Source organism: Hyla sarda, chromosome 7 (genome assembly GCF_029499605.1).
Source record: "Hyla sarda isolate aHylSar1 chromosome 7, aHylSar1.hap1, whole genome shotgun sequence".
In the NCBI taxonomy this organism is placed as follows: domain Eukaryota; kingdom Metazoa; phylum Chordata; class Amphibia; order Anura; family Hylidae; genus Hyla; species Hyla sarda.
In genome coordinates, this window is record NC_079195.1 from 198,045,628 (window position 1) to 198,067,791 (window position 22,164).

Consider the following 22,164-nt stretch of genomic DNA (forward strand, 5'->3'; position numbering starts at 1 on the left):
CGAGGCATGTGGAAAATGAATTGGTGTCAGAAAAAATAAACTGCTCCTCCCACCAAAAAACAAAAAGCTTAGCCCGAGCTGGTGATGACTTTGCTCCCATTGAAGCACCCGTGCGCTGCAAATAAAAATTGTTACCAAACATAAAATAATTGTGTTTTAACACAAAATCTACCACCTCAATAATGTAATGTCTCAAATCCACAGAATATTTAGAAAATCTCATCAGTATATCCGAGATAGCTGATAATGCCAGGTTTTTCGGAATACAGGAATAGAGCGATTCAATGTCGCAAGTAAGCCATGACAGAGAATCGCTCCATGTGAATTTAGTTTTTCTGACCAGGAGATTACTGAAAATTCAGATTGTTCAGATACCACCGACACTAGCGGGGACTCAGAACCGCAATATGTGAACACTCACAAGAATCGCAATGCGAGAAGACAGTCAAAAAACGAGGAAGGCGCGGTGGCAGAAAACATAGGAAGAAGAGCTTCGGAGCGTAACAAGGACAAACGGAAAAAGTAATAAAAGAGGATTTTCAAGTCATTAACATTTCTGCACAAATCATTACAGATGAAGAAACCTCGGTCCTGTGGAAAGGACTGGGTTTCTCTCCTACACATCATTTTGATGTTTATCGGACAATTTTGGATATAAATAAATTTGTGAGAACTTTAACAGTTAAGAAACATTTTTTTGTGGAAAATGCTGATGAACCATCGGACCCACCTCAACTTTCTATAAACCCTGATTTACCACTAATGCATACGTTAGCAGAACAAATTGCTTTTAGAGATCTCTGTCTCCTTTGAAAATAGTGAGATATCAATTTGTGATGAAGTGAAAACTGCAAAATTTTTACCCCATACAGACCAGACCAGCAATTTTTGATTGGTTCCAGGACCTTATTGTCACGATGCCGGCTGGCAGGAGGTGGATCCTCTGTGCCAGAGAGGGATTGGCGTGGACCGTGCTAGTGGACCGGTTCTAAGTCACTACTGGTGTTCACCAGAGCCCGCCGCAAAGCGGGATGGTCTTGCTGCGGCGGTAGTGACCAGGTCGTATCCACTAGCAACGGCTCAACCTCTCTGACTGCTGAAGATAGGCGCGGTACAAGGGAGAAGACAGAAGCAAGGTCGGACGTAGCAGAAGGTCGGGGCAGGCAGCAAGGATCGTAGTCAGGGGCAACGGCAGGAGGTCTGGAACACAGGCTAGGAACACACAAGGAAACGTAATGCATACGTTAGCAGAACAAATTGCTTTTAGAGATCTCTGTCTCCTTTGAAAATAGTGGGATATCAATTTGTGATGAAGTGAATACTGCACATACCTTCTCCACTAAAAACCAAAATTTTTACCCCATACAGACCAGACCAGCAATTTTTGATTGGTTCCAGGACCTTATCATGAAAGATTTGGTTAATCTACAATCAAAAGTAATGTCCAATACAACTCGTCCTAATTTGAATAAAAAGGATGCTGATACCATAAAGAAATTAAAGAAAAACAAAAATTTAACGATCCGCCGATAAAGGCGGCTCGGTAGTATGTATGGACACGGGACTGTATATCAATTTAAATGAAAATCTACTATCTGATGATAAAACTTACCTTAAACTTTGTGGGGATCCCACTGAACCTTTTAAAAAAGAACTGTTGACTCTGTTGGAAGAGGGGAAAGCCAGATCTATTTTGACCCAAAAAGAAGTGGATTATATTTTCGTGCCTGCTCCAATTATTCCTATCTTCCACTCGCTACCCAAGCTGCATAAGGACCGATTCCCGCCGCCGATGCGTCCGATCGTGGCGGGGATCGGATCCCATAACGAGCACCTATGCGAGTGGTTGGACTCAGTACTGCAACCTCTGGATATGCAATGCCCAAGTTATATCAAGGACACTAAGCACTTGCTAAAAATCATGGATGAATTCACATGGAGCGATTCTCTGTCATGGCTTACTTGCGACATTGAATCGCTCTATTCCAGTATTCCGAAAAACTTGGCATTATCAGCTATCTCGGATATACTGATGAGATTTTCTAAATATTCTGTGGATTTGAGACATTACATTATTGAGGTGGTAGATTTTGTGTTAAAACACAATTATTTTATGTTTGGTAACAATTTTTATTTGCAGCGCACGGGTGCTTCAATGGGAGCAAAGTCGTCACCAGCTCGGGCTAAGCTTTTTGTTTTTTGGTGGGAGGAGCAGTTAATTTTTTCTGACACCAATCCATTTTCCACATGCCTCGCATGGTATGGGAGGTATGTAGACAATGTGGTCATCATTTGGTCGTCTGACCATCTGACCGTTGATGCATTCATGACATATATCAATAATAATCGGTTCAATCTTACGTTTACCCACACATGGTGTAAAAGTGAAACCCCCTTTTTGGATGTCATATTACGTGGCAACCCTGATACAAATAAAATTGAGGTTGATCCTTGCAGAAAAAAGATATCAGGCAATACCATCCTAAGGGCGAATTCATGCCATTCCAGACAAACAGTAAGAGCCCTACCAGTAGGTGAACTTATACGAATTAAGCGGAACAGTTCTTCCGCCGAGATGTACCGCAGGGAAGCTGATGCAGCATGCACACGCCTGGCGGCTCGAGGGGACCCTGGATGGCTCTTGAAAAAAGCTCGGTCGAGAGTGGATCCTATGGATCGAAAATCCCTTTTAACAAGTAAGCAACCAACTGAATCACAAGATTGTCCTACATTTGTCACCACGTACAGTCCAGAATTTAATGACATCAAACGCATTGTAATTAAACACTTACCTTTGCTATCAACAGATCCCACGGTAGGGGAGATTATAAAGTCAGGTGTGAGATTTGCAGCGAGGCGGGCACCTACTCTATCCAATCTCCTTGTTCCCAGTATGGTGGACACGGCTAGTGTTACCACCCAGTGGATTAGCACCAAGGGCTTCCACAAGTGCGGTAAATCGCGGTGTATGGTATGACCCTTTGCCGAAAAATGCCAGAAAATAGAAGGTACGGTGGATGGCAAATGCCATGTCATTCACAACTTTATAAACTGTGATAGCACTTTTGTTGTATATAAAATCATGTGCAAACAATGTCACTTAACATATGTGGGTTCCACCAAAAGGTCCCTTAAAAAACGCATGCAAGAGCACATTAGACATGCTGCTGGCCCTTTAAGCTCGAACATTTCTAACATATCTAAACATTTTCTAATATGTCATAATTCAGACACCACTTCCCTCAGGTTCTCAGGCATTGAGAAGGTGAAGCTAAATAAAAGGGGAGGTGACCATATTCGATCCCTCCACAATAGGGAAATCATGTGGATTTATCTTTTGAATTGCATTCAACCCCATGGTCTAAATAGCAAAACAGATTTAATATTACATTACTGATATGTCTCCGAATAATTTATCTGTGTTTGGTCCCATGTTTTTGTTTTAATCACGCGCACATGTGATGTGGACCTGTCCCTTCCCTTCCTGTGGGAATGGGGAAAATGCCCTGGAGTATATAAGGGTGCCTCATTTGAGGATCTACAGGCTATGAGTAAGGATTGATAGATCAGAAACACGTCAGCCATGCTTGGGACCCCCCTCTGTTTGTGCAATATTTCATATTTTTGATATGTTCACGGTTTGTCTGCCACCATGAAGGCTTTTAAGGAAGAACCCTGAATAAAGACGGACGTTTTACTTCTACTTGCTGGCTTTTTTAGTATTTTATTTTAGTTTTATCCACTGTGCCAGGGATGAAAATTATTCCAAAAGAAACTAACTCAACTGTCTATGCTCCCCCGTTGCTCCAATATTGGTGTCCCGTTCTCTGTTCGCCGCCTTCTGCTTTTCCTGCAGGTCAGTGAATCACGGTGCGCTCAGTGTCATCATTGTTTCAGCACCAGTTTTACAAATAAGTGTGCCTCCAGTGTTACACCAGTGTTTACAAATAAGTGTGCCTCCAGCTGTTGCAAAACTATAACTTCCAGCATGCCTTGACAGCTAGAGACTGTCCGGGAATGCTGGGAGTTGTAGTTTTGGACCACCTGGAGAGACACTGTTTTGAAAACACTGCCTTAGTCAGTATTTTCCAACCTGGGGACTTCCAGCTGTTGCAAAACTACAACTCCCAGCATTCCCCTGACAGTCTTTAGCTGTCCAGGCATGCTGGGAGTTATAGTTCTGCAACAGCTGGAGACACTCAGGTGTGGTAGGTAGGTCCTTAGTCCATTGTTTTCCAACCTGGGTGCCTTCAGCTGTTGAAAAACTCTAACTCCCAGCTTAAGACTGTCCGGGCATGCTGGGAGTTGTAGTTTTGCAACAGCTGGAGGCCCCCAGGTTGGGAAACACTAACTACGGCAGTGTTTTCGAAACATTGTCTCTCCATCTGTTGCAAAACTACAACTCCCAGCATGCTCGGACAGTCTTAAGCTGGAAGTTAGAGTTTTGCAGCAGAAGGTGGCATTTTGGTGGGTAGTTGGGCCCTTAGTCCAGTGTTTCCCAACCTGAGTGCCTCCAGCTGTTGCAAAACTACAACTCCCAGCATGCCCAAACAGCCAAAGCCTGTTTGGAAAACACTGGACTAAGGGCCTACCTACCAAATGTAACGTGGCCACCCACCTACCAACCAAACATATTACCTACCTAGCAAATGCTTTTCCTGCCTACCTAACAAACGTATACCGTATATACTCCAGTATAAGCCGAGTTTTTCAGCACGATTTTTCGTGCTGAAAACACCCCCCTCGGCTTATACTCGAGTGAACTCTCCGCCCTCAGTGGTCTTCAACCTGCGGACCGACAGAGGTTTCAAGACTACAACTCCCAGCAAGGCTTGCTGGGAGTTGTAGTTTTGAAACCTCTGGAGGTCCGCAGGTTGAAGACCACTGCGGCCTTCGACATCATCCAGCCCCTCTCACCCCCTTTAGTTCTGTACTCATCTCCGCTCGGCGCTGGTCTGGTGCTGCAGGACTGTCCGGTGGGGAGGTCGTCTGGTGGGATAGTGGTTCCGGGCTGCCATCTTCATCGGGGGGCCTCTTCTCCGCTCTTCGGGCCCGTAATAGTCACGTTGCCTTGACGACGACGTAGAGGTACGTTCATTACCAACGTCCCTCTGCGTCATCGTCAAGGCAACGCCTCTATTCCGGGCCCGAAGCCTGAAGATGGCAGCCCGGAACCACTATCCCACCGGACGACCTCCCCACCGGACAGTCCTGCAGCACCGGACCAGCGCCGAGCGGAGGTGAGTACAGAACTAAAGGGGGTGAGAGGGGGCTGGATGATGTCAAAGGCCGCAGTGGTCTTCAACCTGCGGACCTCCAGAGGTTTCAAAACTACAACTCCCAGCAAGCCCGGACAGCCGATGGCTGCCCGGGCTTGCTGGGAGTTGTAGTTTCGAAACATCTGGAGGTCCGCAGGTTGAAGACCACTGTATCAGACATTGACAAGCGGTGATGATGATGACATGTGGTGATGATGACAAGGGGATGATGAAGGGGGGGTGGGATTATGACAAGGGGATGATGAAGGGGGGTGTTTGGGATGATGACAGGGGGATGATGAAGGGGGGGTGTGGGATGATGACAAGAGGATGATGACAAGAGGATGATGACAAGGGGATGATGAAGGGGGGTGGGGATGATGACAAGGGGATGATGACAAGGGGATGATGAAGGGGGGTGGGGATGATGACAAGGGGATGATGAAGGGGGGTGTGGGATGATGACAAGGGGATGATGACAGGCGGTGATGATGAAGGGGGGATGATGACAGGGTGATGATGAAGGGGGGATGATGACAGGGTGATGATGATGAGGGTGTTAATGACGGGGGTCTGGATGATGACAGGGGGGGATGATGTATTTCCCACCCTAGGCTTATACTCGAGTCAATAACTTTTCCTGCGATTTTGGGGTGAAATTAGGGGCCTCGGCTCATATTCGGGTCGGCTTATACTTGAGTATATACGGTAACCTACCTACCTAGCGGCAAACCTTTTACTTGCCTTCCTACAAACTGAACTTACTACCTGCCTAAATAACTTGCAAACTTACTACTTGCCTACCTACTTAGAGAATGTTCTACTTACCTAATTTACCACTTGCAAACGTACTACCTGTTTACCTAGCAAACATATTACCTGGGGGGGGGGGGCCACATTTCTGGTGTGTGGAGATTTAAAGGGGTACTCCACTGGAAACATTTTTGTTTAAATCAACTGGTGCCAGAAAGTTAAACAGATTTGTAAATTACTTCTATTAAAAAAATCTTACTCCTTCCAGTATTTATGTGCTGCTGTTATGATCCACAGGAAGTTCTTTTCTTTTTGAATTTCCTTTCTGTCTGACCACAGTGCTCTCTGCTGACACCTCTGTCCATTTTAGGAACTGTCCAGAGTAGGAGCAAATCCCCATAGAAAACCTCTCTTGCTCTGGACAGTTCTTGACATGGACAGAGGTGTCAGCAGAGAGCACTGTGGTCAGACTTAAAGGAATTTCAAAAAGAAAATAACTTCCTATGGATAATAACAGCAGCTGATAAGTACTGGAAGGATTAAGATTTTGTTCATTGAAGTAATTTACAAATCTGTTTATCAAGCATGACTTGATAAACAGCAAAATGGGGGAGGGGAGGTTCAGGTAGTAAACGTAAATTAGGGTATCACATTTATATTAAAGTCTTTAGAAAAGACCACCTCTTTGAGAAGACCACCCACTTCTTCAGACCAGATTTTATGTGATGGATTTTTGGACCACCATACATTATACATAGTGGTTATGCTTTTAGAAAATGCTTTTAGACGCTGCTTCGTCCACCAATAATCCAGATGCAGTATTTAAAAAAAAAAAGATATATATAATAAATAAAACAACAAAAACATTTTTAGATATTGATTTGCAATAAAATCTACATCTTTATTTAAAATCCTGCATCTTTGGATTATTGGTGGACGAAGCAGCGCCTGGATACGGTGGTTTTCTTCTTTTTTTTTCTTTCTGACATCCATACGGACGGGTTGGGTTGCCCCCTTCCAGTGACCACCCCTAGGCTGAGCAGCTTCCTCTGAAATCTATGGTACCCCGGAACTAAGGGTGATATGCGCATTTTCTTTTCTCTAAGGTGAGTGGCCGCCCAGACCAAACCCTGGGTGTGTTTACTTCCTTTATTCCTAGAATCCCCCACCTTGCGAGGGTAACACACGAGGCGCTGCCTCCCGATTCTTTTTTATTTTTACTTCTACACATGTTTTTAAAAAGACCACCCACATAGAAGCCCACTTTTAACCCCTTAAGGACCACTGGTTTTTCCGTTTTTGCACTTTCATTTTTTCCTCACCTTTTAAAATCATAACCCTTTCAATTTTGCACCTAGCCCTTTAAGCTCGAACATTTCTAACATATCTAAACATTTTCTAATATGTCATAATTCAGACACCACTTCCCTCAGGTTCTCAGGCATTGAGAAGGTGAAGCTAAATAAAAGGGGAGGTGACCATATTCGATCCCTCCACAATAGGGAAATCATGTGGATTTATCTTTTGAATTGCATTCAACCCCATGGTCTAAATAGCAAAACAGATTTAATATTACATTACTGATATGTCTCCGAATAATTTATCTGTGTTTGGTCCCATGTTTTTGTTTTAATCACGCGCACATGTGATGTGGACCTGTCCCTTCCCTTCCTGTGGGAATGGGGAAAATGCCCTGGAGTATATAAGGGTGCCTCATTTGAGGATCTACAGGCTATGAGTAAGGATTGATAGATCAGAAACACGTCAGCCATGCTTGGGACCCCCCTCTGTTTGTGCAATATTTCATATTTTTGATATGTTCACGGTTTGTCTGCCACCATGAAGGCTTTTAAGGAAGAACCCTGAATAAAGACGGACGTTTTACTTCTACTTGCTGGCTTTTTTAGTATTTTATTTTAGTTTTATCCACTGTGCCAGGGATGAAAATTATTCCAAAAGAAACTAACTCAACTGTCTATGCTCCCCCGTTGCTCCAATATTGGTGTCCCGTTCTCTGTTCGCCGCCTTCTGCTTTTCCTGCAGGTCAGTGAATCACGGTGCGCTCAGTGTCATCATTGTTTCAGCACCAGTTTTACAAATAAGTGTGCCTCCAGTGTTACACCAGTGTTTACAAATAAGTGTGCCTCCAGCTGTTGCAAAACTATAACTTCCAGCATGCCTTGACAGCTAGAGACTGTCCGGGAATGCTGGGAGTTGTAGTTTTGGACCACCTGGAGAGACACTGTTTTGAAAACACTGCCTTAGTCAGTATTTTCCAACCTGGGGACTTCCAGCTGTTGCAAAACTACAACTCCCAGCATTCCCCTGACAGTCTTTAGCTGTCCAGGCATGCTGGGAGTTATAGTTCTGCAACAGCTGGAGACACTCAGGTGTGGTAGGTAGGTCCTTAGTCCATTGTTTTCCAACCTGGGTGCCTTCAGCTGTTGAAAAACTCTAACTCCCAGCTTAAGACTGTCCGGGCATGCTGGGAGTTGTAGTTTTGCAACAGCTGGAGGCCCCCAGGTTGGGAAACACTAACTACGGCAGTGTTTTCGAAACATTGTCTCTCCATCTGTTGCAAAACTACAACTCCCAGCATGCTCGGACAGTCTTAAGCTGGAAGTTAGAGTTTTGCAGCAGAAGGTGGCATTTTGGTGGGTAGTTGGGCCCTTAGTCCAGTGTTTCCCAACCTGAGTGCCTCCAGCTGTTGCAAAACTACAACTCCCAGCATGCCCAAACAGCCAAAGCCTGTTTGGAAAACACTGGACTAAGGGCCTACCTACCAAATGTAACGTGGCCACCCACCTACCAACCAAACATATTACCTACCTAGCAAATGCTTTTCCTGCCTACCTAACAAACGTATACCGTATATACTCCAGTATAAGCCGAGTTTTTCAGCACGATTTTTCGTGCTGAAAACACCCCCCTCGGCTTATACTCGAGTGAACTCTCCGCCCTCAGTGGTCTTCAACCTGCGGACCGACAGAGGTTTCAAGACTACAACTCCCAGCAAGGCTTGCTGGGAGTTGTAGTTTTGAAACCTCTGGAGGTCCGCAGGTTGAAGACCACTGCGGCCTTCGACATCATCCAGCCCCTCTCACCCCCTTTAGTTCTGTACTCATCTCCGCTCGGCGCTGGTCTGGTGCTGCAGGACTGTCCGGTGGGGAGGTCGTCTGGTGGGATAGTGGTTCCGGGCTGCCATCTTCATCGGGGGGCCTCTTCTCCGCTCTTCGGGCCCGTAATAGTCACGTTGCCTTGACGACGACGTAGAGGTACGTTCATTACCAACGTCCCTCTGCGTCATCGTCAAGGCAACGCCTCTATTCCGGGCCCGAAGCCTGAAGATGGCAGCCCGGAACCACTATCCCACCGGACGACCTCCCCACCGGACAGTCCTGCAGCACCGGACCAGCGCCGAGCGGAGGTGAGTACAGAACTAAAGGGGGTGAGAGGGGGCTGGATGATGTCAAAGGCCGCAGTGGTCTTCAACCTGCGGACCTCCAGAGGTTTCAAAACTACAACTCCCAGCAAGCCCGGACAGCCGATGGCTGCCCGGGCTTGCTGGGAGTTGTAGTTTCGAAACATCTGGAGGTCCGCAGGTTGAAGACCACTGTATCAGACATTGACAAGCGGTGATGATGATGACATGTGGTGATGATGACAAGGGGATGATGAAGGGGGGGTGGGATTATGACAAGGGGATGATGAAGGGGGGTGTTTGGGATGATGACAGGGGGATGATGAAGGGGGGGTGTGGGATGATGACAAGAGGATGATGACAAGAGGATGATGACAAGGGGATGATGAAGGGGGGTGGGGATGATGACAAGGGGATGATGACAAGGGGATGATGAAGGGGGGTGGGGATGATGACAAGGGGATGATGAAGGGGGGTGTGGGATGATGACAAGGGGATGATGACAGGCGGTGATGATGAAGGGGGGATGATGACAGGGTGATGATGAAGGGGGGATGATGACAGGGTGATGATGATGAGGGTGTTAATGACGGGGGTCTGGATGATGACAGGGGGGGATGATGTATTTCCCACCCTAGGCTTATACTCGAGTCAATAACTTTTCCTGCGATTTTGGGGTGAAATTAGGGGCCTCGGCTCATATTCGGGTCGGCTTATACTTGAGTATATACGGTAACCTACCTACCTAGCGGCAAACCTTTTACTTGCCTTCCTACAAACTGAACTTACTACCTGCCTAAATAACTTGCAAACTTACTACTTGCCTACCTACTTAGAGAATGTTCTACTTACCTAATTTACCACTTGCAAACGTACTACCTGTTTACCTAGCAAACATATTACCTGGGGGGGGGGGCCACATTTCTGGTGTGTGGAGATTTAAAGGGGTACTCCACTGGAAACATTTTTGTTTAAATCAACTGGTGCCAGAAAGTTAAACAGATTTGTAAATTACTTCTATTAAAAAAATCTTACTCCTTCCAGTATTTATGTGCTGCTGTTATGATCCACAGGAAGTTCTTTTCTTTTTGAATTTCCTTTCTGTCTGACCACAGTGCTCTCTGCTGACACCTCTGTCCATTTTAGGAACTGTCCAGAGTAGGAGCAAATCCCCATAGAAAACCTCTCTTGCTCTGGACAGTTCTTGACATGGACAGAGGTGTCAGCAGAGAGCACTGTGGTCAGACTTAAAGGAATTTCAAAAAGAAAATAACTTCCTATGGATAATAACAGCAGCTGATAAGTACTGGAAGGATTAAGATTTTGTTCATTGAAGTAATTTACAAATCTGTTTATCAAGCATGACTTGATAAACAGCAAAATGGGGGAGGGGAGGTTCAGGTAGTAAACGTAAATTAGGGTATCACATTTATATTAAAGTCTTTAGAAAAGACCACCTCTTTGAGAAGACCACCCACTTCTTCAGACCAGATTTTATGTGATGGATTTTTGGACCACCATACATTATACATAGTGGTCATGCTTTTAGAAAATGCTTTTAGACGCTGCTTCGTCCACCAATAATCCAGATGCAGTATTTAAAAAAAAAAAGATATATATAATAAATAAAACAACAAAAACATTTTTAGATATTGATTTGCAATAAAATCTACATCTTTATTTAAAATCCTGCATCTTTGGATTATTGGTGGACGAAGCAGCGCCTGGATACGGTGGTTTTCTTCTTTTTTTTTCTTTCTGACATCCATACGGACGGGTTGGGTTGCCCCCTTCCAGTGACCACCCCTAGGCTGAGCAGCTTCCTCTGAAATCTATGGTACCCCGGAACTAAGGGTGATATGCGCATTTTCTTTTCTCTAAGGTGAGTGGCCGCCCAGACCAAACCCTGGGTGTGTTTACTTCCTTTATTCCTAGAATCCCCCACCTTGCGAGGGTAACACACGAGGCGCTGCCTCCCGATTCTTTTTTATTTTTACTTCTACACATGTTTTTAAAAAGACCACCCACATAGAAGCCCACTTTTAACCCCTTAAGGACCACTGGTTTTTCCGTTTTTGCACTTTCATTTTTTCCTCACCTTTTAAAATCATAACCCTTTCAATTTTGCACCTAGAAATCCATATTATGGCTTATTTTTTGAGCCACCAATTCTACTTTGCAGTGACATCAGTCATTTTACCCAAAAATCTACGGCGAAACGGAAAAAAATAATCATTGTGCGACAAAATTGAAGAAAAAACGCCATTTTGTAATTTTGGGGGCTTCCGTTTCTACGCAGTATATTTTTCGGTAAAAATGACACCTTATCTTTATTCTGTAGGTCCATACGATTAAAATGATACCCTACTTATATAGGTTTGATTTTGTCGTACTTCTGGAAAAAATCATAACTACATGCAAAAAAATTTATATGTTTAAAATTGTCATATTCTGACCCCTATACCTTTTTTATTTTTCTGCGTATGGGGCGGTATGAGGGCTCATTTTTTGTGCCATGATCTGAAGTTTTTAGCGGTATCATTTTTGTATTGATCAGACTTTTTGATCGTTTTTTTATTCATTTTTTCTACCACCTATGTTTATATTTATTTTTATTTACATGGTGTTTTTTTTATGGGAAAAGGGGGGTGATTTGAACTTTTATTAAGGAAAGGGTTAAATCACATTTATTAACTTTTTTTTTTACACTTTTTTTTTTGCAGTGTTATAGCTCCCATTGGGACCTATAACACTGCACACACTGATCTTTTACCCTGATCCCTGCAAAGCCATAGCTTTGCAGTGATCAGGGTTATCGGTGGTCGATTGCTCAAGCCTGAATCTCAGTCTTGGAGCAATCAATCGCCGAGGGGACACGCCGGAGGCAGGTAAGAGGACCTCCGCTCTTGTCCCAGCTGATCGGGACACCGCATTATCACTGCGGTGGTCCCGATCAGCCCCGCTGAGCAGCCGGGCAGGTTTAATAGCGATCGCTGCCGCGTGCTATTAGCCCCGGTTCCCGGAATCAGATACATGCCGGGACCGACCCGATATGACGTGGGGTCACCACGTGACCCCGCGTTATATCGCGGGAGCCGGCCAAGGATGTAAATATACGTCCTTGGTCGTTAAGGTGTTAAATACATTTTTTTTTGTTTTTTTTTGGGGGGGGGGGGGGGGTTGTCTTCTCAAAGAGGTTTATTAAAACAATACATGACCATCCAATGAAAATAAAGACACAGACACAATGATGTAAAAGGAAAAAAGGACTTTTTATTTATAGGAGGGGTATACTGGGGATACTGCGAGGCATAGAAATGTGTGTTATGTTCTATTTTGCTATGTGTGAAATATAAATGTATAGGTAAAGCATTTTTATATACTGTGTTGATCCAAAGGAAGACGAAAACCCCCTTGAGGAAAGAGCCAATTATCCTTATGTAAGGGGGGAAAATTTCTTCCTGACCCCAAATATGGCGATCGGAACAAGTCCCAGGATCAAAAGCCAGTACCTGACCTATCTAATATGGAAAACTATATGTTATAAATACTTTATATGCTATACCTTTTTTTTTTTATAATTTATTTTTATATTATTTTATTTGTGGGAATATTTAGTAATAAATTAAAGATTTATCATACTTGACCTATTTATGGCTGAGATGATCCCAAGGAAGGCAAAAAAAACCCCTTGATGAATAAGCCAATTGTCCTCAAAGGGGAAAAATTCCTTCCTGACCCCAAATATGGCGATCGGAACAAGTCCCAGGATCAGAGCCGATATCTACCCCTATCTGTTGTGTGTGTGTCTGTGTGTATGTGTCTATACTATCTATATATGTACCTGTGTGTATATTTCTATCTACCTGTATGTGTGTGATCCTAATGTATGTGTGATGATGTGTGATACTTACCAGGTCTGTGCTGAGGTGTTACAAGCACAGGCCGCTCCTGGGTGCAGCACTCAGATGGTACAGAGCTCTGGGCCGTGGGCTGATCTTACCATTCCCAGCTTGGAGCTATGAAGGAGAATCCTTCCAAGGGGTGAAGAGCTGTCTCTACCTCTGACCACCGCAGTTCTCCCTTCTTCAGAGCTGCCTCGAATGGTGTAAATGGCGGCTGTGCTCTCTTCTGCTCCAGTTCCTCCCAGTTGATGGTGGTGAAGAATGGATGGTCTCTGATGTTCCTGTTCACACCCAGCCGCTTCTCAGGATTCTTGTGCAGCAGTTGTTGGATCAGATGTTTCAGGTCAGCAGGGAGCCAAGATGGAATATTAGGCTTCTCTCTGGTGATGGAATCGCGAGCCATTTCTCTGTCGCAGCCAAAGTAGAATGGGGAACGTCCTGCTGACATCCGGGATACAACAATCCCCAGGCTCCACCAGTCAACCGCTGCATGGTAACTCTTCCTCTGGAGCACCTCTGGGGCCATGTAAAGTAATGTGCCCGTCACTCCTTGGATCTTGTTGGAGGAGGTGACGCCATCTTGGGCAAGTCCGAGGTCTATGATGCAGATGTGTCCATCTCGATCCAGCATGATGTTATCTGGCTTGATATCTCTGCAATTAAAGAAGAAAAAAGATTGATAAATAAAAAACAATAGTAAAATTATTCAAAATTCACTGATGGAAAGTTGGGTGGATTATTTACAATAAAGAAGGAAAAATGATTTTTTACAGCTCACCACTTAGATGTAACCGGTTAATGGGATGTCCAAGGGAGGTCTTGTGGATATTAAAAATGGATACTAGAATTCCCAATGGTCTTAAACTAGTACTCCGGCCCTAAGACATCTTATCCCATATCCAAAGAATAGGGGATAAGATGTCTGATCGCGGGGGTCCCACCGCTGCGGGGGTCCCATCTCGCATGCACCTGTGGGAGCTGCATGTAGCGCTGCAGCCTCCGAGTCTGCTGGGTCACTACTATGGGGCCAGAGTATTGTAATGTCCCAACTCCGCCCCCATGTGATGTCCCGCCTCGCCCCCACAATGCAAGTCTGTGGGAGGGGGGCGTGACATAATGTATTTCTATTAAACCCCCTCGCTGGATCTCTCTTGTGTGCTGCCTTTTTACTCCTGCCACTATACTACAGGATTTATAACATTAGTTCATATGGTGGGATTTATGTTATCTATGTATACTATTATTATCATTTAAATGATTATTAATATCATGGTATCCCATTATATTATACTTATCTATTGTTTATCTTTATTGTGTACACCCCTTGCAAAATGATGTTAGTCAATAAGGAGTTATTTTTTTTGTATCTCTGAAAGTGTTGGTGATTACACAGGTGCACAAACAAAAAGGTTTTTCTTTTTTCTTATATACTATTTATATCGTGTCGAGGGCCATTACTTTAAAACGTACCTGTCATTGTGCCAAAAAAATAAAAAATGTTACTCAGTACCTAATCCTGATAATGAACATATATAAATGTTATGGGTCTAGGACCTATATATCCCTAACAAGTAGCATTCATATCTTGCTCACTTCCTTTGTCTTCTTGCCTTGGGGAAGGGGCGTCTCTCTCTCTCACTGTGGATGAGTCATCTGCTCTGAGTCTGGGAGCAGCCTGGCAGTCTGCAAATCACTGCCCTCCTGTAACCCCTTCCTCTCTGGTTTCATGCTGTACATGTTACACAGAGAGGAAGATTATTGGAGTTTGCCTGCAGTATTCCTAAGACATTATGGGGAGTATATACAATATTAAATGTGTAAATATAAAAATAGATCTTTATAAATTAGTGCAAGGATTTCAATGATAAAAGCACAGTAGTTTTTTATGCACATATGTTCTATCTGTTCCTAGTAAAGCTGGATGCTAATCAACATAGATGTCACTATATGTGTCATTCAGCTTCTACATACTCATTAATGTATGATCAGCCTCTTTGTCATTCAGGAGTCAGAAAAAGCTTTGGCTGTTCAAGCATGCTGGGAGTCGTTGTTTTACAACAGCTGGAGCTTTAGTGTTTGTAAAGCATTGTGTTAGAGCAGTGGTGCCTTCAGCTGTTGCAAAACTACAAATTCGATCATGGGAGTTGTAGTTACAGAACAGCTGAAGGCTGCAGTGGTGCAGCAGTGATCTCCTATACTGGATACCAACATGCTTTATGGTATTTAGTATGCTGCAAAATACAGAGTAGTCTGTCTGCATAAAGATAGATGACCTCTAGTGGCGGCTATGTGAATTTTTTATTTTTTAGTAAAATTTATATGTTTTTAAATAAATGTATTTTTAATAAAAGTCATTTTATCAGTAGTACTACAAAATATAAAAAGTTTTTTTTACATGACAGTGCCCCTTTAAGCCTTGAAAAAGACATCAGCGAATCGCGTTGGTTTTTATATAATTTGTAGCCCACTGGACATTTCAATATATTCAAAATAAAGCTGGAAGATTTTTAACCCAAACCTGAGTGCTGGATCTTCTCTGGTATTGGAGGCCTCTTTCCTATTCCTTATTCACAACATGACAAGGAAGTTATACTTACCGGTGGACGATGTTCTGTCTGTGAAGGAAATGGAGGCCACATGCAATCTCTGCTGTGAAGAATCTTACTATTTCGATGTTTAGACTGCTGTACACTCTGAGTAAAGCCTCCAAGCTGCCGCCGGACAGGTACTCGGTGATGAAGAAGGCATGGTCCTGAGACTGCTGTGCAGCATACAGGTGACACAGGAACGGGCAGTCTCGGGCCAGCAGGAGTATCCGTCGCTCTCTCTGTAGGATTGCTGCATTGTCCGCTGTTTTGGTGATACCTTTGATGGCGACGTAGTTGTTTCGGCCGGGGACTGATGCCAGGCCCACCTGAAAGAAAGCAAAGGGAGCAATTGAGCAAATGAAAGACTATGGGAAATATTATGCATTTTCAATACCATATAGGTTAATTTACAGAGTCATTACAACGAGAAAATCTATGGAATCTCCAACCTAGCATAAATGTACGCCCTACAGCGTTAAGTGACTTTTTTTTGAATTCCACTTCCACTTTGATTTAATTTCTGTGAAACAAACAGGGCTCGAGTCCTGCAGGAACGCGCAGGAACAGCGTTCCTTTGTTTTTTCCACAGGAGGAATGCCGTCCCTGTTACATTAGTTCTGCAGGACCGACCTCTCTGTTCTTACTCTCTCTCCGTCTCCTCCCCTGGCCCGGACTGCTAGATGCTGAAGGTGTAGGACCTGTGATGATGTCATCATCACGTGTGGGGGCGGAGCTTAGCTGTGGAGGAGAGAAAAGATGGTGGTTGAAGGACCTGTGTGATGCTGTGGAGGAGGCGGGGCTGAGCTGGAGGAGAGGTCACATGTCAGCCCAGTAAGGTAATTACATGGAAGGAGATTTGTTACAGTGTGTCACCCAAGTAGTAAGGAGATTACATGAGGAGGAGGTTTGTTACAGTGTCACCCCAGTAGTAAGGAGATTACATGATGAGGAGGTTTGTTACAGTGTGTCATCCCAGTAGTAAGGATATTACATGGGGAGGAGGTTTGTTACAGTGTCACCCCAGTAGTAAGGAGATTACATGATGAGGAGGTTTGTTACAGTGTGTCATCCCAGTAGTAAGGATATTACATGAGGAGGAGGTTTGTTACAGTGTGTCACCCCAGTAGTAAGGAGATTACATGAGGAGAAGGTTTGTTACAGTGTGTCACCCAAGTAGTAAGGAGGTTACATGAGGAGGAGGTTTGTTACTGTGTGTCACCACAGTAGTAAGGAGATTACATGAGGAGATGGCTTGTTACAGTGTGTCACCCCAGTAGTAAAGAGATTACATGAGGAGGAGGTTTGTTACAGTGTGTCACCCCAGTAGTAAGGAGATTACATGAGGAGAGGGATTGTTTCAGTGTGTCACCCCAGTAGTATGGAGATTACACGAGGAGGAGGTTTCTTACAGTGTGTCACCCCAGTAGTAATGAGATTACATAAGGAGGGGGTTTGTTACAGTGTGTCACCCCAGTAGTAAAGAGATTACATGAGGAGGAGGTTTGTTACAGTGTGTCACCCCAGTAGTAAGGAGATTACATGAGGAGAGGGATTGTTTCAGTGTGTCACCCCAGTAGTATGGAGATTACACGAGGAGGAGGTTTCTTACAGTGTGTCACCCCAGTAGTAAGGAGATTACATGAGGAGGACGTTTGTTACAGTGTGTCACCCCAGTAGTAAAGAGATTACATGAGGAGGAGGTTTGTTACAGTGTGTCACCCAAGTAGTAAGGAGATTACATGAGGAGGAGGCTTGTTAAAATGTGTCACCCCAGTAGTAAGAAGATTACATGAGGAGGAGGTTTGTTATATTGTGTCACTCCAGTAGTAAGAAGATTACATGAGGAGGAGGTTTGTTACAGTGTGTCACCCCAGTAGTAAGGTAATTACATGAGGAGGAGGTTTGTTACAGTGTGTCACCCAAGTAGTAAGGATATTACATGAGGAGGAGGTTTTTTACAGTGTGTCACCCCAGTAGTAAGTAGATTACATGAGGAGGAGGTTTGTTACAGTGTGTCACCCCAGTAGTAAGTAGATTACATGAGGAGGAGGTTTGTTAAAGTGTGTCACCCCAGTAGTAAGTAGATTACATGAGGAGGAGGTTTGTTACAGTGTGTCACACCAGTAGTAAGGAGATTACATGAGGAGGAGGTTTGTTACAGTGTGTCACCCAAGTAGTAAGGATATTACATGAGGAGGAGGTTTGTTACAGTGTGTCACCCCAGTAGTAAGTAGATTACATGAGGAGGAGGTTTGTTACAGTGTGTCACCCCAGTAGTAAGTAGATTACATGAGGAGGAGGTTTGTTAAAGTGTGTCACCCCAGTAGTAAGTAGATTACATGAGGAGGAGGTTTGTTACAGTGTGTCACACCAGTAGTAAGGAGATTACATGAGGAGGAGGTTTGTTACAGTGTGTCACCCAAGTAGTAAGGATATTACATGAGGAGGAGGTTTGTTACAGTGTGTCACCCCAGTAGTAAGTAGATTACATGAGGAGGAGGTTTGTTACAGTGTGTCACCCCAGTAGTAAGGTGATTACATGGGGAGGTTTCTTACAGTGTGTTATCATGATGATAGGGACATAAGGAGGTTTTTGTTACAGTGTATTATCAGAATGATAACCCCTTAAGAACATTGGGGGAGATGTATAAAGACCTGTGCAGAGGAAAAGTGGAGCAGTTGCCCATAGCAACCAATCAGATCGCTGCTTTCATTTTCAAAAAAAAATAAAGAAGCGATCTGATTGGTTGCTATGGGCAACTGGTCAACTTATCCTCTGCACAGGTTTTAATAAATCTCTCCCATTAGAGGTAAATATACATCTTGGTGCCCTGGTACTTAAAGGGGTACTCCTACCCTAAACATATTATCCTCTATCCAAAGGGATAAGATGTCTGATCGCGGGGGTCCCGCCGCTGGGGACCCCCGCGATCTCGGCTGTGGCACCCCGCTGTCATCACTGCACAGAGCAAACTCGCTGTGTGCGTAATGACTGGCGATACAGGGGCCGGAGTATCATGACTTCACGGCTAATAGTCATTTTTATTACTTTGAGGGGTACAGTTCATATAATGAGTGGGTTCTAACACGTAGGCCCCTCAGATCCACTTCTGAACTGAATTGGTCTCTAAAAATATAAAATTTAGAAAATTGTTGCCAAATTTCTAAACCCCGTTAACGTCCTAAAAAAGTAAAATAACATTTAACAAATGATGCCAACAAAGAGTAGACATCGATGCACATAAATACCTAATGTATGTGGCATAAATTATATATATAATCCTATATCTTTCTTACAAGTAAAGAATCTGGAATAAAAAAAAATCCTAACTTTTCACACAACTATTTCAGAGTATTTCACACAAAACTGCAGAATGTAGTTGCCCATAGCAACCAATCATATCACTTCTTTCATTTTGAAAAGGCCTTTGAAAAATTTAAAAAAGCGATCTGATTGGTTGCTATGGGCAACTGGGCAACCTTATCTCTGCACAGGTTTGTATCAATCTCCCCTAAGGAAAAAAGAAAAAAAAAGAAAAGTATATATATATATTTACTCAGTCAATGCTGCACTACTGAACCAAAAGTGCACAGTGCCAGTGCCCCCCGACCAGATCACAGTCCATGCAATAGAAGAAAATGGCGCAGCACTCAAAAAATGTAGAAAAAACTGTGAATTTATTCCTTCATGTCCAACAAAAAAAGCCTTTTGTTGGACATGAAGGAATAAATTCACAGTTTTTTCTACATTTCTACAATTTTTGAGCGCTGCGCCATTTTCATATATATATATGAGAAAATCAGGCAGATAAATAACAATGGGGAGATTTATCAAAACCTGTCCAGACGAAAAGTTGCTGAGTTGCCCATAGCAACCAATCAGATCACTTCTTTCATTTTTTACAGGCCTTTTCAAAAATGAAAGAAGCGATCTGATTGGTTGCTATGGGCAACTCAGCAACTTTTCCACCAGACAGGTTTTACTAAATCTCCCCCAATGTATTTTCAAAATTTCTGTCAATAAATGTCCTACAAACTATACCATTAAACATTAAATTCTACAGAAACAAAGAAGACTTCCCAACAACAATCTCAAAAAAAGACATTATTTTATTAAATATACGTAAACAATACATCATAAAATACATAAATGAAGAGAAAAACAACAGAAAATCCCACAGGGCAGTGGTTGAATATACTGGTGCTCAGAGGTGTAACTTGTAGCTTCTGGGCCCCATCTGCCAATTATAATACTGGTCACTTATAGGGCAGATGTGCTTTGGGGTCCCGTTAGGCACCAGGGCCCCGGTATAATTACCTCTGCACTCCCTATAGCTTTGCCCTTGCTGGTGCTAAGTAAAAAAAAGTTTTACTCCCAAAAACTATATTATGGGGAGGAAAATCACCGACATCTATATTCTGGCAATAATTTTACCAGACATAGAAAAATCATTATTAAGGTAACTAACTAGTTAAGGAAAATTAGATAGGGATTACTCTCTAATACAGTCTAATACCCCTCTCTAGCAGACCAGATCTAATATGGGGACTTATTACAGTGCAGCGTTATATAAGGGCCCGATATCTGTCACACACAGGGATATAAACATTACTGGAGGTCTCTAGTGCTGCAGATATGTGATATATAGGAGTGATCATGGGGGCTGGTTATTTACTGGACTGTCTGTTATTCACCCCATTATATACAGCTATCCTCATGAGCATAAGGGCTGATAACAGAAAGCAATAGCCTACATTCAGCTGCATATTAAATACATATGAAATAAAATTACATTGATTGTCCATTCAACATCAAAATAAACTTAAATAAACTTACCACTCCGAAGCTGCCCCTACCCAATACCTGATGGACAGTAAGGTGTTTGATGTTAAATTTGGGGTATTTGCTTGATGTTCCGGGGGCCTGACTGGTGCCTGGTCTTGGCTCCTCATCTTCCAATACTCTGGCATCCTCTCCTCTCCTCTTCTTTTCCTCCTCCTCGCTCTCTTTTTCCTTCTTCCTCTCCTCTCCTCTCTTTTCCTCCTCTTCTCTCTTCCTCTTCTTCCCTCTCTTCTCCTCCTCTTCGATCTCCTCTTCTCTCTTCCTCTTCTTCCCTCTCTTCCCCTCCTTGCTCTCATCTTCCTTCTTCCTCTCCTCTTCTCTCTTCTCCTCCTCCTCGTGCTCCTCTTCTCTCTTCCTCTTCGCTCCTCTTTCCTTCTCCACCTCCTCGCTCTCTTCTCTCTTCCTTTTCTTTCCTCTCTTCAGCTCCTCGCTCACCTCTTTCTTCTTCCTCTCATCTCCTCTCTTCTCCTCGCACTCCTCTTCTCTCTTCCTCTTCGCTCCTCTCTCCTTCTCCACCTCCTCGCTCTCTTCTCTCTTCCTCTTCTTTCCTCTCTTCAGCTCCTCGCTCACCTCTTTCCTCTTCCTCTCATCTCCTCTCTTCTCCTCCTCCTCTTCTCTCTTCATCTTCTTTCCTCTCTCCTTCTCGCCATCTCCTCTTCCTCCAGTAGCCGCCATCTTTGGGATCCTATAGACGTCCGTCCGCTCGGTCCAACTGACAGTTGTGAGTAAACAACAACAACAGCCGTTGTCCAGGTGACGTGTTGTCATAGCAACATCAGGTGGCACCTGCTGCAAGTGGTCCACCTGTGCATCCATATACACTGTAATGTGGGCATCATGGTGATAGCCTAGTGTCCAGAAAAATGGAGACATTCATGGCTGGTTCTTGTAGTGCTGTTTTATTAGTAGATGGAGCAGAGTGATGTGACTTTTATGTGCTGTATAGGTTGGCAGTGGTGCCCATTGACTCTGCTGGAAGGTTATAACAAGGGTGGTTGTGGGGGAATCCAAATGATCCTGGTGCAGGAATAACCAGATATTGTACCTGCTGTAATGGCAGGAATAATAAAGCCTTTTAAGGGCCTGTAATGTTCTGCTACATCCAATAAGTGGTCATCACCCACATACATTAGGTTGTAGGTCCATAGTCATTAATGTACAGTATATATGTCATGATACGGCTTTACCACCATTAGGACCTATTTTTTAAGCCGAGCAACATAAATTATTTTTGAGTGTCCAGTCTTAGTTATGGGAGAAGGATAAGTTCTATATAAGATGTAGACAGGTTGACAATTGACTTTGCTGAACAATCTTCTTTACTAGGTCTCAGATAATAAATGCAAAGTTGTCCATGAACATTGTATGGTTGTCTTTATTTTACAACATAGACAGA